This window comes from Mesoplodon bidens, assembly GCF_964165515.1.
Source record: "Mesoplodon bidens genome assembly, chromosome: 9".
Classification (NCBI taxonomy): Eukaryota; Metazoa; Chordata; class Mammalia; order Artiodactyla; family Ziphiidae; genus Mesoplodon; species Mesoplodon bidens.
The window spans coordinates 56,502,811-56,516,680 of NC_138166.1; the positions used below are offsets into that span (position 1 = coordinate 56,502,811).

The following is a 13,870-nucleotide window of genomic DNA, read 5'->3' on the forward strand; positions in this document are numbered from 1 at the left end:
CTATTATCACCTCTATTTTATTTTATTTTATTTTTTTTATTATTATTATTTTTTTTTGCGGTACACGGGCCTCTCACTGCTGTGGCCTCTCCAGTTGCGGAGCACAGGCTCCAGATGCACAGGCTCAGCGGCCATGGCTCACGGGCCCAGCTGCTCCACGGCATGTGGGATCTTCCCGGATCAGGGCACGAACCCGTGTCCCCTGCATCGGCAGGCGGACTCTCAACCACTGTGCCACCAGGGAAGCCCTATCACCTCTATTTTAGAGACGAGGATCACACGTAGTAAGTGGCAGGACCAGCATTTGAAAACAGGCAGTTTGTCACCAGAGGCCATACTCTTAACTGCTATAAACACTTCCCCAAACAGGGGGTTTTTGTCTTTTAAACAAGCTAATGTATACAGAAGTTATATGAAAGGCAGGGAGCACATACTATTATTATTATACCAATAATGTCTAATCAATATAATTAATAATTGTCATTACAGGGATTATTATTTCAAATAATCAATGGGAAAGGTGATCTGATTTGACTAAAAATCATGTAAGAACTAATGACAAAAAGAACTGGACTAGCAGGTGGTCAAGCTTCTGAGCCTGTTCTAACCTCAAGTCACTAATGTACTGATTTACAAACTCACACCTAGTTTCCCCCAGCACTGCCTGTACAGACAACTCCTCGGGCTTTTTGGTCATTGGGTTTAGAGATCTTGAGATGAAACTCCAAGAGTGCATTATTGCAGAATTGGCACTAAAGTTGCCAAACGTTAAAATAGTAAGACTTTTTCAAAGGAATTTCAAACCTGAATCAGTCAAAAAAAAAAAAGAATGAATTTAGCATTATTAACCAGACTTTCAAATGTGGCTTTTGGTTGCTTCCATATACAATTCTAGGAAGGAAATTGTGTTCCTTATAGCATATATCCAAGACAAAAGATTTAGCAGGCATCTGAATGAAAACCCAGCTGGATATATGCTTAACAAGAAACATTTAAGTATGAAGGCTGAGAGATGTATTATAGCCAATATGTGAATGTCGTGTCCATGCACCGTCAAACCACAGGACTGACTGCATTTGGAACTGAGTGGACAGGAGGTTTTGCTTAGATGTGGGCACAAGCAAACCAACTCTGAGGCGTCAGCACCGCATGACAGGAGCATGACTTAGCAACAAGCTGCTGTCTGCCTTTCCCCACCCACAGGTGTAGGAAATGGCACAGGAAGGATGAAAAACTGTTTGCTCCTAATTGTGTTTTAATGGACTGAATTTGGGGACTGCCAGAGCAACAAGTAGGATTTGTGTTCATTTTGGGTTTGGGATTTGTGTATGTGTTTATTTGCTTTTTAACCAGAGCAACTTTCTGAGTGCCACCTACGAAGAATTTGGAGGAACGAAGGCTTTCCCTAAGAAGTTTTGTCCCCGCTAGAGTACGCATTGCCATTTTCAAAAGCAGTTAGCCTTTGCTTGAAAGTTTCGTGTAGCCACTAATTTTAAAAACAGAAGCCCCGGCATCTATTTTCAGTCTCAGGCATAAAGGAAAAACAGTTTCCCTCGTGTAGAAGGCTGCTGTGTTCCCAGCGGTGCTCCAGACATGATGTTTGCTTAGGCTGAGGGAAGAGAAGGCAGGCAGAAAGCGAGCTGAGAAGTGGCTTTTCTTCCAAGTGTGGCAGATCATTAATAATCAGTGAAGGATGGACTCAGGAAGCCTCCGAGCACATATTTCTAGGACCGAAGTTGAAGACCTCATTAATATTCTAGAGGAATATTGTTCCCAGGAAGTTTTCTGCGGGCCTGAAATCTCACTCAGAGTCCCTGTCGACAGCGGGAAGAACAGTAGGCTCTAAGGCAGCTCCTAGACCTTGATCTGTGAGGATAAAGGAAGTGTGTTCTCGGCCCAAGGTAGAAATGAGCTGTTCTGCTTTGTTGCTGTTAATCAGTTCAGGTCTAGCCTCTTTTGACTCTCTAATCTCCTATATTGTGGCAAAATGATGAAAATCCATTTCTTTGGAAAATGTTTAGCTTTCCTAACACAGAATGCGCCAATTTATTTTAACCACGTTTTGGACTTCTTCAACTTGACAGTTTATTAATAGTCTGTGCCAAAGGCCTTCTGAATTTCAGTTTAGTTTGTCTAAAACCAGCTTATCCCTAGAGGCCCAACACACGGATAGGAGAAAACACAGTGTCTACATTTTGGCTAAAGAGGGAAGGAAGGAGAGAAGAGGGGGAGCTTTCTCACTGCCTGATGTACCCAGGTACGTACACTAAGTGTCCTGAGTGGTCCCAGGAATGGTTAGGAGATGGACACCGCAATACCTAGATCTGACCTTGTGGTGAAAAGGGGAAAAAGTCAGAGACAGAATCAGTGCTGACTCTGCCTATTTTGGGAATAGTGTGTTAGGAGGTGGAAGGTAGCCCATCAAAGAAAAAAAAAAAACTAGGGAGGAGACGGAAATCCCTTTATTTTATGTGAAAATCTCCCAAGAAGAGGGAAGAAAACGAGCAAGTAAAAAGTAACATGCCCAAGTTCACCCTGGAGCCAAAACAGTCCTCAGAGTTGAGACAGAGTTCCTCTCCTGCCGGCCCCAGGGCCACAAACAGTCCACTCGTCCAGGTCTGTGTGTGGCTTTCCCACCTGAACACCTAGAACTTCAGTCCTGGGTCAAAAGATCTGTGTGGTGTTTAGTAGGACACTGATGAGAACAAGCCCTGTTTACTTAAATATTAACGTCTCCACGCCCTCTACCTCATTTCATCCCACACTCATCCTTCTCTATTTTTTTTTTTTTTTTTTTTGTGGGAGCAGGGAAAGCCCTTAAAGGAAATGTCACCAAAACATAATAGATCTTTCTTTTTTGTGTGTGTGTGGTACGCGGGCCTCTCACTGCTGTGGCCTCTCCAGTTGCGGAGCACAGGCTCTGGACGCGCAGGCTCAGCAGCCATGGCTCACGGGCCCAGCCGCTCCGCGGCATGTGGGATCCTCCCGGACCGGGGCACAAACCCGCGTCCCCCGCATCGGCAGGCGGACTCTCAACCACTGTGCCACCAGGGAAGCCCCATAATAGATCTTTAGGATGTTTAACAGTGGACATTTTCAGTGTAAAGCTCTGGATCCATAGTGAACAAAAGCAACTGTTCAGAACCCTCAAAAGAAAGAAAAAATTGCCCAGCAATTTTAAGTTAATGGGCAAGATTCATGGATTGTCGTATAATGTGAAGGGAGAGTATTAGAAAAAAAACCCAAGTGGCTCAACAAAATTGGTTTGGAATTGGAGTCTACCTGAAGACCTTTCAGCCAGAGGATTACTGTCTGCAGGGCTCACAGCTAAGCAGTGTAGTAATTTGAAAGCCATGCCTTGTACAGATACCCAGCACTTAGTGGCTGGTTTTATGTTAAAAATGCTTAGTATGAAACCTGTGCTGAAAGTCTGCCCAAACATCTCATAGTTGATTGCAAACGCGAGGGCCTGGGGGCCCTGAGCCCACACCTCAAGAATGCTTGTGATTGGGTGACATTTTGGCTCCACACCTGGATTTGTCAAGGCCTCTTAGCGGCTGCTGGGAATTCGTCCTGCCTGGGGCCCACCGCTCTCCCATCACCCCTCTGACAGATGAAAACACAACGGGGTCTGTTGCCTGACTGACACATTCCTCTCCTGTCTGCCTCTGAAAGGACTTTATTTAACCGTCCTGGAGTCAGGCTTTTGACTGACAGATTGTGAAGGGTAAAAGTCATTCAGTTCCATTAAGCTCTGTAACTGCTCTGGAACAAAACACCTTTAAAAAAAAGTGTCGGGGGGAGGGAAAAATAGAGCTGTGGAGAGTAGGGGCATGAGCTTTAGGGAGAGAAAAAGGGGATTCTTTTCAGGTTCAAAAACAATCCTTCTCTTTGCCTCTGTCTATCAATTAGGGCTGCATTCCCAGAGGGAATACGGGCCTGGCCTCATTGGTGTCATTCAGCTGCCAATCTCCTGACAGGGACACCAAAGGGCCTCATGTAGCGCTGCGGAAACTGTCTGTCAGGCCATCAGCAGCTGCTATGACGACATCACCTCTGTTTTTCTAGGACTATTAGAGAGAAAGGGGGGCCGGGGTAGGGGGCTCACCCAACAGAGTCGGAGAGTCTCGGCTCCAAATCTCTGTTCATATTTTCCTTTTCCAACCCTCACATCTCCTCAATCCCAGTGTGAGTTTCTTCACAAAAACAACCCCAGCTTTCCTTGCCTGGCTGGGCAACAGGGGTAAATAATAACTCGCCAGCCGAGGACACAGTCTTGGGTGTGAGAAGGGGGCTCTGCTTCTGGGAAAACTGGAGTCCTGACTGAATACACTCAATGACTCTGGTTCCAGTGAGTCCAAAGAAACGGGATTGGTGGTGAAAGGTGGCTCAAGCCCCCGAAAGGCCTCGGGCCGCACTGTGTGAAAAGCCATGAGGCCCCACCAATGGTTTCCTGCCAAGCCTTAACTTTGTTTGGGTTCCTGTGGGTTTCATTCCCCTCTGAGTTCTGCTGGGAGCCTGAAAGCTCCAGTGGAGCTCTAAACACTAAGCCAAACTCAGCACCAAGCAACCACTTCCCACTTCTCTGTTTTTCTGCCTCATTCACTGCTTGCCCCGAGGCCAGACTCACAGGCTAACTTGGGTTGGTCCCAAAGACTCCTCGGCACAGCTGATCACACTGAAGACCCAGGACTGCAAAGGAGGGGTCCCTGAGCTTCCTGGCTTGACTGGGAAAAACCCCCCTCCTCCCTCTGACCCTTTCCCCCTCCTTCCCTCTCTGGATTCTGTCTGAGAGCGGGAAGTGAATCAGAGCCTCGACAGCAACCTGCAAAGATGCCCGGTGGTCCTTCTGTGTTCTGGGATGGCCACATTTGGGATGGCTGCCGTTTCCCTGGTAGCTTTTTCACATCACAGGGAGCTACTTACAAATAGTAATGATAGCACTTAGTACCAAACTGAGCGCTGGAGAGCATGGCTGCCAAGCGCCACAGCCGGGCCACTGTGTTGCAATACTTCTGCTTCACATCAGGGAGGGGATGACAGTGCTTCATGTGTTCCACATGAACCGTACAAAATGTTTAGCCACATCCTGTAAAAACATGTACATAAAGCTGTCTCCGTGCTCCCAGGGCCGTGATGTCTATCTCTTTTCTATTGCTTCTTTCTTCCTTCATTCTGAAAGCTCTGCTGGGGTCCTGCACATCCTGAGCGTAAATTCCACTGGGGTGGCTGAAACCTGTTCACACAGCAATACTCTGGTCTCGAGCACCCAGATGCTGGACCTCAGATATGTACCACCTACATGAGGACAATGCCTGGGGAAATTCAGAATTAGCCAGGTTTGGGGCACTGGGAGAATAGGCATAGGAGCAATGGACAGGATAATGAGAGAGAGAAGGAGGCTAACTTGATCATCCACTTCTTGCTCCCCAGCCTCAGGAAGACATACTCAGGAGCCAGCCCTTTGCCATCTGCACCAACAGAACTGCAGGAGTCATGGGAAGCACTATTAGTTCACTAAGGAGTGAACATTTCCAAATTGCTCTGCAGGTCCTTAGTTGTGATCAGTGCACATTTTCATACTGAAACAGAGGAAACCCAGCTAAGGGACTGGACAGGCTGGTGGAGATACACACAAAGAGCTCTAACATCCTGGGGGCATTAAAAAGGAACTTCAGTTACTAAATCCAAAGATGTTGGGAGCATTTTGCTCAGGATGGATTACCTTGAAAACACCACTGGGAGTAGCCCCCAGTCAGCAGCTGCTTGGAGCTCCTGGATGCTGGCTGGGAGCATGGATTCCCATCCTGTGGCTCTATGGCACCATCCAGTGTCCTATAAATCCATCCCTTCTCTTCATAAGTTTTCACAAGGACCTCAGACCCAGTATTGTGAGATGCTCACATTTCTGGTCTTACCATAGACAACGGTTTCCAAACATTTCTCAGTCAAACGCCCAATAGTATAAGATCTGAATATGGAATTGTCTGTGTTGGAAAGACAACTGTCTTTGTTCACCACCTTCTCAAGGAATTCCTGATTGTTTGTACCCACCTCGGACTCTACATAGTCCTCTCTGGCTTCATGTTCCAACATCTATTATATTAGGCACTGGGCCCTTCCTGATTTTCTTTTCATTGTGCTAGTAAAAATCAAATGGTCTTTTGGGCCCTCAATAACAGTGATGCCTCCTTCCTTGTGTATGATATCCATTGAGTAGTATTTTCTTTGAATTGTTTATTCTTAGAATATTTCCCCATGACTCGTTACACTGGAGATAACCTTAAACCAAGCCTGGTACAGTTCAATTTCAGTGGAATAAATAGTTGGAATAAAAAGACTATTTAGTCTTTATATATAAGTTCAGACAATTCACTCTCACTATGTGAGTGGATTGGCCCAACTGTGAATTAGCTTACTCCTTTCATGTCCCCTTTTATAGACATAAAAGAACAATCAAATCCATCACAAACACCACTCTTCCATCTTTCATTTTTCACTTCTATGCAAACCATAAGGCTTTATGTAAGAGGCACTTGACATATTTATATGTAAGAGGCACTTGACATAAAAATACCTAACTCCTTCCCCACGCCCCAAGTTCAGAAAATTCTAAAGCTAGAAATATAAATGTCACCTTGTGCTGATAGTTACTTCTTTTAGTCTCTCTCCAGAAAGGGATAGGAAGTGGGGACTTGAATGACCACCTGTAATCTTCACTGAGACAGATTCAGTGAGCATGGTTCCAACATATTGCCTGGGATGTTGCAAAGTTCTTGAAGATCACATAGACCCATATTCAAAGGTAAATAAAACTACATTATTGTTAAAATTATCCACCATTTTTTTAGCCACACATACAGCTCTCCTGATAAAACAGAAAACTTTGAAGGAATTGGGATACAGAAAGTATCAGAATAACCAAAAACAACTGACTAGAAAAAAAATCCAATATATCAGCCTTAAATAACAAACTTACATATGAGAAGTGTATTCTTAGCAATTCGTGGAAGCATTTTGGAAAAGCTCATTTGAAAAGATGAATAGAACTGATCTATTAAAAGTACACAGACAGGGCTTCCCCTGGTGGCACAGTGGTTAAGAATCTGCCTGCCAATGCAGGGAACACGGGTTCGAGGCCTTGTCCGGGAAGATCCCACATGCCGTGGAGCAACTAAGCCCGTGCGCCACAACTACTGAGCCTGCGCTCTAGAGCCCGTGCTCCACAACAAGAGAAGCCAACGCAATGAGAAGCCCACGCACCGCAATGAAGAGTAGCCCCCGCCTGCCGCAACTAGAGAAAACCTGTGTGCAGCAACAAAGACCCAACGGAGCCAAAAATAAATAGATCAAGAAAAAAATAAAATAAAAGCAGAAAACCATCCCCAACAAAATAGCTTTAAAAAAAAAAGTACACAGACAGCTGTCATCCCAAAACAGTAATGAGGCTAAATTTTTCCAAGACTTTGTTCCTCAGCAGTGATCTTAGACTACAGATTAAAGATACACAGGCACATTAATCCTTGCTTTACTTTCCTAGACCCCTGGATTATAATATAAAATGACTTTACTAGAATAACCATTATATAGGAGAAAATTGGCTTTTTAGAAAGGAACTTAGCTAAGAAAAGTCTATCTAAAAGTAAAATTAACCCAGGTTAGGAGTATTGAGTATTGAATGGACTATAAATTCAATCAAAATAGTTAGGATTTATCTTGTTTCTTTTGCATGATCAACTTTAAAAAAATATTATGCCCTTTAATTTTCAACACTTGTTTTGTTCTTAAAGATAGAAGGAGAAGGAATGGAAGGAAATAGGAGAGAAAAAAGGAAGAGGTAAGAAAGAAAGATGGCTAGGCGTGTTACTAAGTTTAAAAATGACTCATCCCTGAAATGTCCAGTCATCAGCTGGGTTAAGAAAGCCACAGAGCCCAAAAGATGAACGGGAACCACATGAAAACAAGCCAGTCACAGATGACTTTTCTCAGTCTGTTGACATTTGATTAATGCTTAAACTAAGTAAGGAGAAAAGGTTCATCTTGTTCCAAAAGGAAGCTGGGCATCATGGTGCTGCATTGCCTGAAGGAACTAATCGTCAAACAAGTTCTGTCCCATAATCTCTTTTTTCTAACTTTTACCCTTTATTGCCTGTTATGCATTTAGAAACTGAAGCAGCTTGTACTAAAATGCTGCCTAATTATTTGTTTAAAAAAAGAAACAAAGGAAAAGGCAAATTCTCACAAGGCAGCCTTCAGCTGCCCTGGGAAATTGTGCCTTTAATTGGAACCAAAAGTCTAGCGTTATTTGTATGTTGAAAATGAATGTGTTTCATTGAATTTCATGCTATTTTTATTATAATTTAAAAGGGAGTGGATATTCAAGAATCTTTGGCAGAAGACTTTTGTTTTAAATGTGGTTCCAAGGCCCAAAACTCAGTTTTCTTGCCCTTCATCATTTGTTTCTCTATCTGGTGGCATTGACAAGTTCACAATGCAAAACAGCTAATTCTTATTCCTTTCTGGAACCTACTTATCTTTCCAGGGAAGGGGGAGCTTTTTGAAATCTCTACGTTTCTTCTAAGACTGTAGAGATGAAAGAATCAAAAGAATCTGACTCATCTTGGTTTTTGTTTGTTCAATATATTTGATCAGAATATTTTAAATGCCTACTTTTCCATAAGAATTGGTCAACACCTGATCTATTTTATAGTCATTTTAAAGGTGAATATATGAGCATGGAACTCAGCCAAAAGGTTAAGTGAGACTGGTGTAAGCCACAGACAAACTCATGATGCTAAAAGATGTCATTCTTTTTAACAGTCTCTCTCACCAAGGACTCCATGGCTAAGTCACAGTCTCTCTCTAATTCTTAACTACATAACATAAGTAATATTTCATGTCAGTCTTGCCATGACAGAATATACTTGTGCCCTTTCTATAAGTTCCTAGTAAAGATCTTCCATCTTTGGTCTCGATCTTTCTCCCGGTTTCTTCCATGACCCAGACCACAGGGAAAATCAAAATCTAAGCTGGGGGCCAACCAAGAATCTAAAACCATCTTCTCCAATCTGACGTGTTTGCAAACATCGAGCAAATTAAAACTTTTCTTCAGTTCTTTTAGATGTACATTTCATTAAAACTGAGTTTCTTCTACTTTATATTGTTGAAATGTTTATATGATTGGCTATTTTTTTTACAATAGTCACCACTCATGTACTTTTAAATAGGTGTCAGAAAACACTATTGTGCTCTTAATATTGGTTTGACATTTACAACTCAGGCTTATAATGTGCAGAAGTGACTTTCATGCTAGATTGATGCACTGCCTTTTCTAGATGAATGTACATTATGGTATCTGACAATAGTAACACGATCAAGCAACTGCATTCTAAGCATCAGGACCTCAGTGGTGCTTTAAAAATTCTTGAAAGAGAGTAGGATCCCCAGTGTAACACAATTATTAATTTAATAATTTTTGATATAAAACAGGGCAATTCAATCTCCCCCACCCTGAATGTCAACCGCCACGCAGGCAAAAGGCCAGAAAAAAATAACGTTTTCCTTTCAGGTTTGGATTGGAACTTATTCCATCAGATTTTTTTTTTCATAATAGATTCCTTTTTATTATTGGTTTTCTATAAGTATTTGAGTATAATTTCAAATCTTAAAAACAAACAAAACTCATTTAAGCAAACCCAGAACCGGAAAGCAATGGCAAGAGACCACTTTGAAATCAGTATGACACCAGAGCACAAACTAGCCACTTACTCGTTAAACTTACCTTCATGTTTATAGTGTGCCACTGGGCAAATCTGAAACGTTTTATTTATAATTATGACATTTACCCACCTGTCAAAATTCTATTATCTTTCCTGGAACTTTATTTTTTTCATCTCCATTAATTAAAAAGCAAAGGAGGGCTTCCCTGGTGGCGCAGTGGTTGAGGGTCCGCCTGCCGATGCAGGGGACATGGGTTCGTGCCCTGGTCCGGGAGGATCCCACATGCCGCGGAGCGGCTGGGCCCGTGAGCCATGGCCGCTGAGCCTGCGCGTCCAGAGCCTGTGCTCCGCAACGGGAGAGGCCACAACAGTGAGAGGCCCGCGTACCACAAAAAAATATAAAAAAATAAAAAATAAAAAGCAAAGGAATTTGGCCCATAATGCAAAATATTTCAAGAATTGAAATCAACTGCATAAAAAAATATATACCTGCCATCACCAGTAGCACTGATAACATCATGGCAAGATTCAGGTGACCTGCCTGGCTGTTTCTAGAAGCCCAGTGTGAAGTGAAGACATTGAGCTCAGTTATGCAGCTATTTTAGGTTTGGTTGCCTGGCTTGAATGATTGAGGTAATTGTCCCAATTATTCTCTGCACTTTGTATGTGCAGATCCAGATTTATATTGTGATTGGGAGCAGAGTATTGAAAGGGAAGACAGGAAACTCAGATTCTGTGTTAAGTGGGTCAGTGATGAAGCCTGTAAGGTTGCAAGTTACATTCACTGTATGTCTCAGTTTATCCCTCTTACAAGTAGAAAGGAACAGAAACCCCATTTTATTAGAGCCAATCAAGATAATTGAACTTAAAAACCTTTTCAGCAGCTTTGAGAGAAAACGTCACATAAAAACAAAGTAATGTGTTAGACCAGCTTTCCTGGAAAACAGAACGTGAAGCGGGAATGAAGTCCTGAGGCTTTCTTTGGGAGGTGCGATCCCATGGCAATGAACACAAAAGGAAAGAGAACTGAGGCAGGATAAGAAGCAATGCCAAGTGATGAATTACTATGTTGGCCATGGCTTCACGGTAGGCCTCAAAGAGCCCATGGAGGGAGGAAGGAGAGAAAATTTCTCTACCCAGCTCCTATCCATCTCCTGTTTGCCGTTGGCCAAAGAGCATGCCACAGGGAGATAACCCCATTGCACCATCTGGCCCCCATTGACACAGCCCAGGCCCTGCAGTGTGGTGCCGCATCAAAGCTCAGTCCTGATGGGAGAACCCAGAGACCGCAGGATGGTATTGGCCCTCGGAGAATGAAAACCACAGCAGAGCCTGAGTTCAGTAAGCAGCTGTGAGCTGAGAGACAGTGCTGAGAGCATCTAAGGAAGCTCATGAGACGTGTCCAATACAAACACATAAACACATTTAGCCATGTTGGATCCCTACTATAACCACAGATCTGGTATAGCAGTAAGTTACCAAGAGTTACCAGTGTGTCAGTCAATTTGCCAAAGTACATTGGCCAAAATTAAGAAAGACAATGGGGCTTCCCTGGTGGTGCAGTGGTTGAGAGTCCGCCTGCCGATGCAGGGGACATGGGTTCGTGCCCCGGTCCAGGAAGATCCCAAATGCCGTGGAGCGGCAAGGCCCGTGAGCCATGGCCGCTGAGCCTGCGCGTCCGGAGCCTGTGCTCCTCAACGGGGAGAGGCCACAACAGTGAGAGGCCCACGTACCACAAAAAAAAAAAAAAAGACAATGGACATCTCTGCCTTTGAAGAGCTAAGTTAGAATACTTTCTCTAATAAATTGTTTAAATGGAAGGGACAACAGGCTAAAAGCAGAGATAATTTTAACCCTTTCCAGAAGCCACCATGTCACCAAGGGGGGATAACGTGGGGGTGAGAGCACTACACTAGGAATTAGACCCAGCCCTTCTAAGAATTAGCAGTTCACTCCAATCTGCGTGTATGAGTCTCTGCTTTGCCAGACATGGTACCAGGAAGCAGGGCAGAGGCAAAATTCATGGGCGTCATCTTTCTATTAAAGAGCTCAAATTCTAGTCAGGAAGCACAGCGGCTATGAACTTTTTTGCAGGCCCAGCTTCGAGTCTTTCTCCTTCTAACAACGGTGCCCCAAATGTCATTTGCTCAGGCCCCCTCCCCTAGTCTCCATCCCTGCAGATTAGGGAGGGCTGACCTCACACCCACCTCCACAAGCCTGTGCCCAGGCCTTACCAATCAGAGCCACAGAATTTGTTCTGGGGGGTCCGGAGCCAACGTTAGCCAGGTTAGCAGAGAGAAGGGCCTTCTCTTTTCCTCTGGATCTGGATGCATGGCCATCGATTTCTAGGACTGCTGGCAGCCATTTGTCCTCAACAGCCTGAAAAATAGAGCCAGCACAAAGGAAGGCGGGACTGAGAAAGAGAGAGACTGGATCCCAAGAGCACTGTTGGAGCCTCTGGATCCAGCTGACCTCGTTGGTTACTGAGCCAATAAAGTCTCTTTTTTGCTTAAAGTAGTTTGAGTTTCCTGTCTGAACTGACCTAGGGAGACAGATAGATAATAAGTAATCACAATGCAATGTGATAAATCTTAAGATGAAGAGAAAAACTAAGTGCGTGGGAAGCGCTAGACAGAAAGTACTGCTTCTCTTGGGTCTCTACTGGTAAAACGACTGGGTCTGCAGAGTAACCTTTAAAGTCCCCCCACCCGAACCCACCCCCAACATGATTCAGGGACAAAGCTGGCTCATGAGGGCCTCTCTCCTGGCATCCGCAATGGCTCCACGGGGCATGAGCGTGCCTCACAGCCAGCCGTTTACCAGTAAAGCCGTGTACCTTTCTCTGCCTCCTTAAAGATTCCATCAGATTATTAACATGGCGGGTCACAGTTTGGAAATGCAAACCCATAGCCAATTAGTGGAAGAAGTGAGCCTGCTGATGGATAATCACACCACCTGAGAGACTTCCAAAACTTACCTCATGACATTCCTGGGTCCTTAGGTAAATCCTTAGACTTCAGGCTTCAGAAAATGAATCATATGTGTCTTCCTCTCCGACGTGATGTACATTGGTCTGGGTGAAGCCTCATAGCTGTTCAATGTAAATATGAAAAGCATTTGAACAGATGCTATATATGGGCATCACAGGAGAGGGAATAAGAATCAAAGTTCCAGGCATTGTTATCATTCTAGCAGTGGACCGCAGTCTAAGTTTCCTTTCCTATAGTGACTACAATTAGGTCATTATATAGAGACACAAAGTGAATCCAGAAAATGGCTTGGTCTCCTTCCCTCAACACGCAGATCCTTCAGCCAGAGATGGGGGGCCCTCCACATACTAGATGTCATTTGGACAAAAGGGGCTACTTCTTCCCCGCTCTCTCCAAACTAACTGTACATTTCAGATGCAGTGGAAATAACAACACGTCGTCCATTGCTGCTGTTCCTGACAACACTGCTGCCTCAGCAGAGACGACTGGCTGCTCGCCATCCCCATAGTCCATCCTTTCAGTGCATCATCACTCTGGTTATTAGATAGTGACAACATTAGTCAGGGAACTACAATCAGAACTGAGAGAGAGCATTCTTTTTTTTTTTTTTTTTTTTGTGGTACGCGGGCCTCTCACTGTTGTGGCCTCTCCCATTGCAGAGCACAGGCTCCGGACGCGCAGGCTCAGCGGCCATGGCTCACAGGCCCAGCCGCTCCGGGGCACGTGGGATCCTCCCAGACCGGGGCACGAACCCGCGTCCCCTGCATCGGCAGGTGGACTCTCAACCACTGCGCCACCAGGGAAGCTTGAGAGAGCATTCTTTAATGCATTCCCAATAGGACCCACTCAATACGGCTGGCCACCCTGAAGAAAAACCATGCACTTATTTATACCACAGCCTGCATGTATGTGTTGGGAGATGGCAGAGTGGGTGGGTGGGTGGAGAGTACCTATTAGAAGCCGGTACTGTGTTGTGCTCTGCATGCATTATCGTGTTTTGTTTCCATGGCCATTCTATCATGTGAAAACTCTATTTTCCCTACTTACAAGGACATTGAGGCTCAGAGACATTCGTTCACTTGCCCAAGATCACACAGCTAACAAGCAGTGGGACCTGACTTCAGATGTGGAGGCTGCATTCTTACGCTTTAGGCTCATATA

General features: G+C 44.4%; 1 long non-coding RNA gene across 3 annotated transcripts in view; it reads left to right on the forward strand.

Moving 5' to 3' along the window:
- The window catches only part of LOC308622629, a 389,291-nt gene that overhangs the window by 145,919 nt on the left and 229,502 nt on the right, over positions 1-13,870 (forward strand). Inside the window, exon 1 of one of the 3 annotated variants that reach the window (XR_014016664.1) lies at positions 13,300-13,325. The exons of the other annotated variants lie outside the window; for them this stretch is intronic. This is a non-coding gene — a long non-coding RNA (uncharacterized lncRNA). Of the gene's footprint in view, positions 1-13,299; positions 13,326-13,870 lie in introns of those variants that run through there. 3 annotated transcript variants of the gene reach the window in all.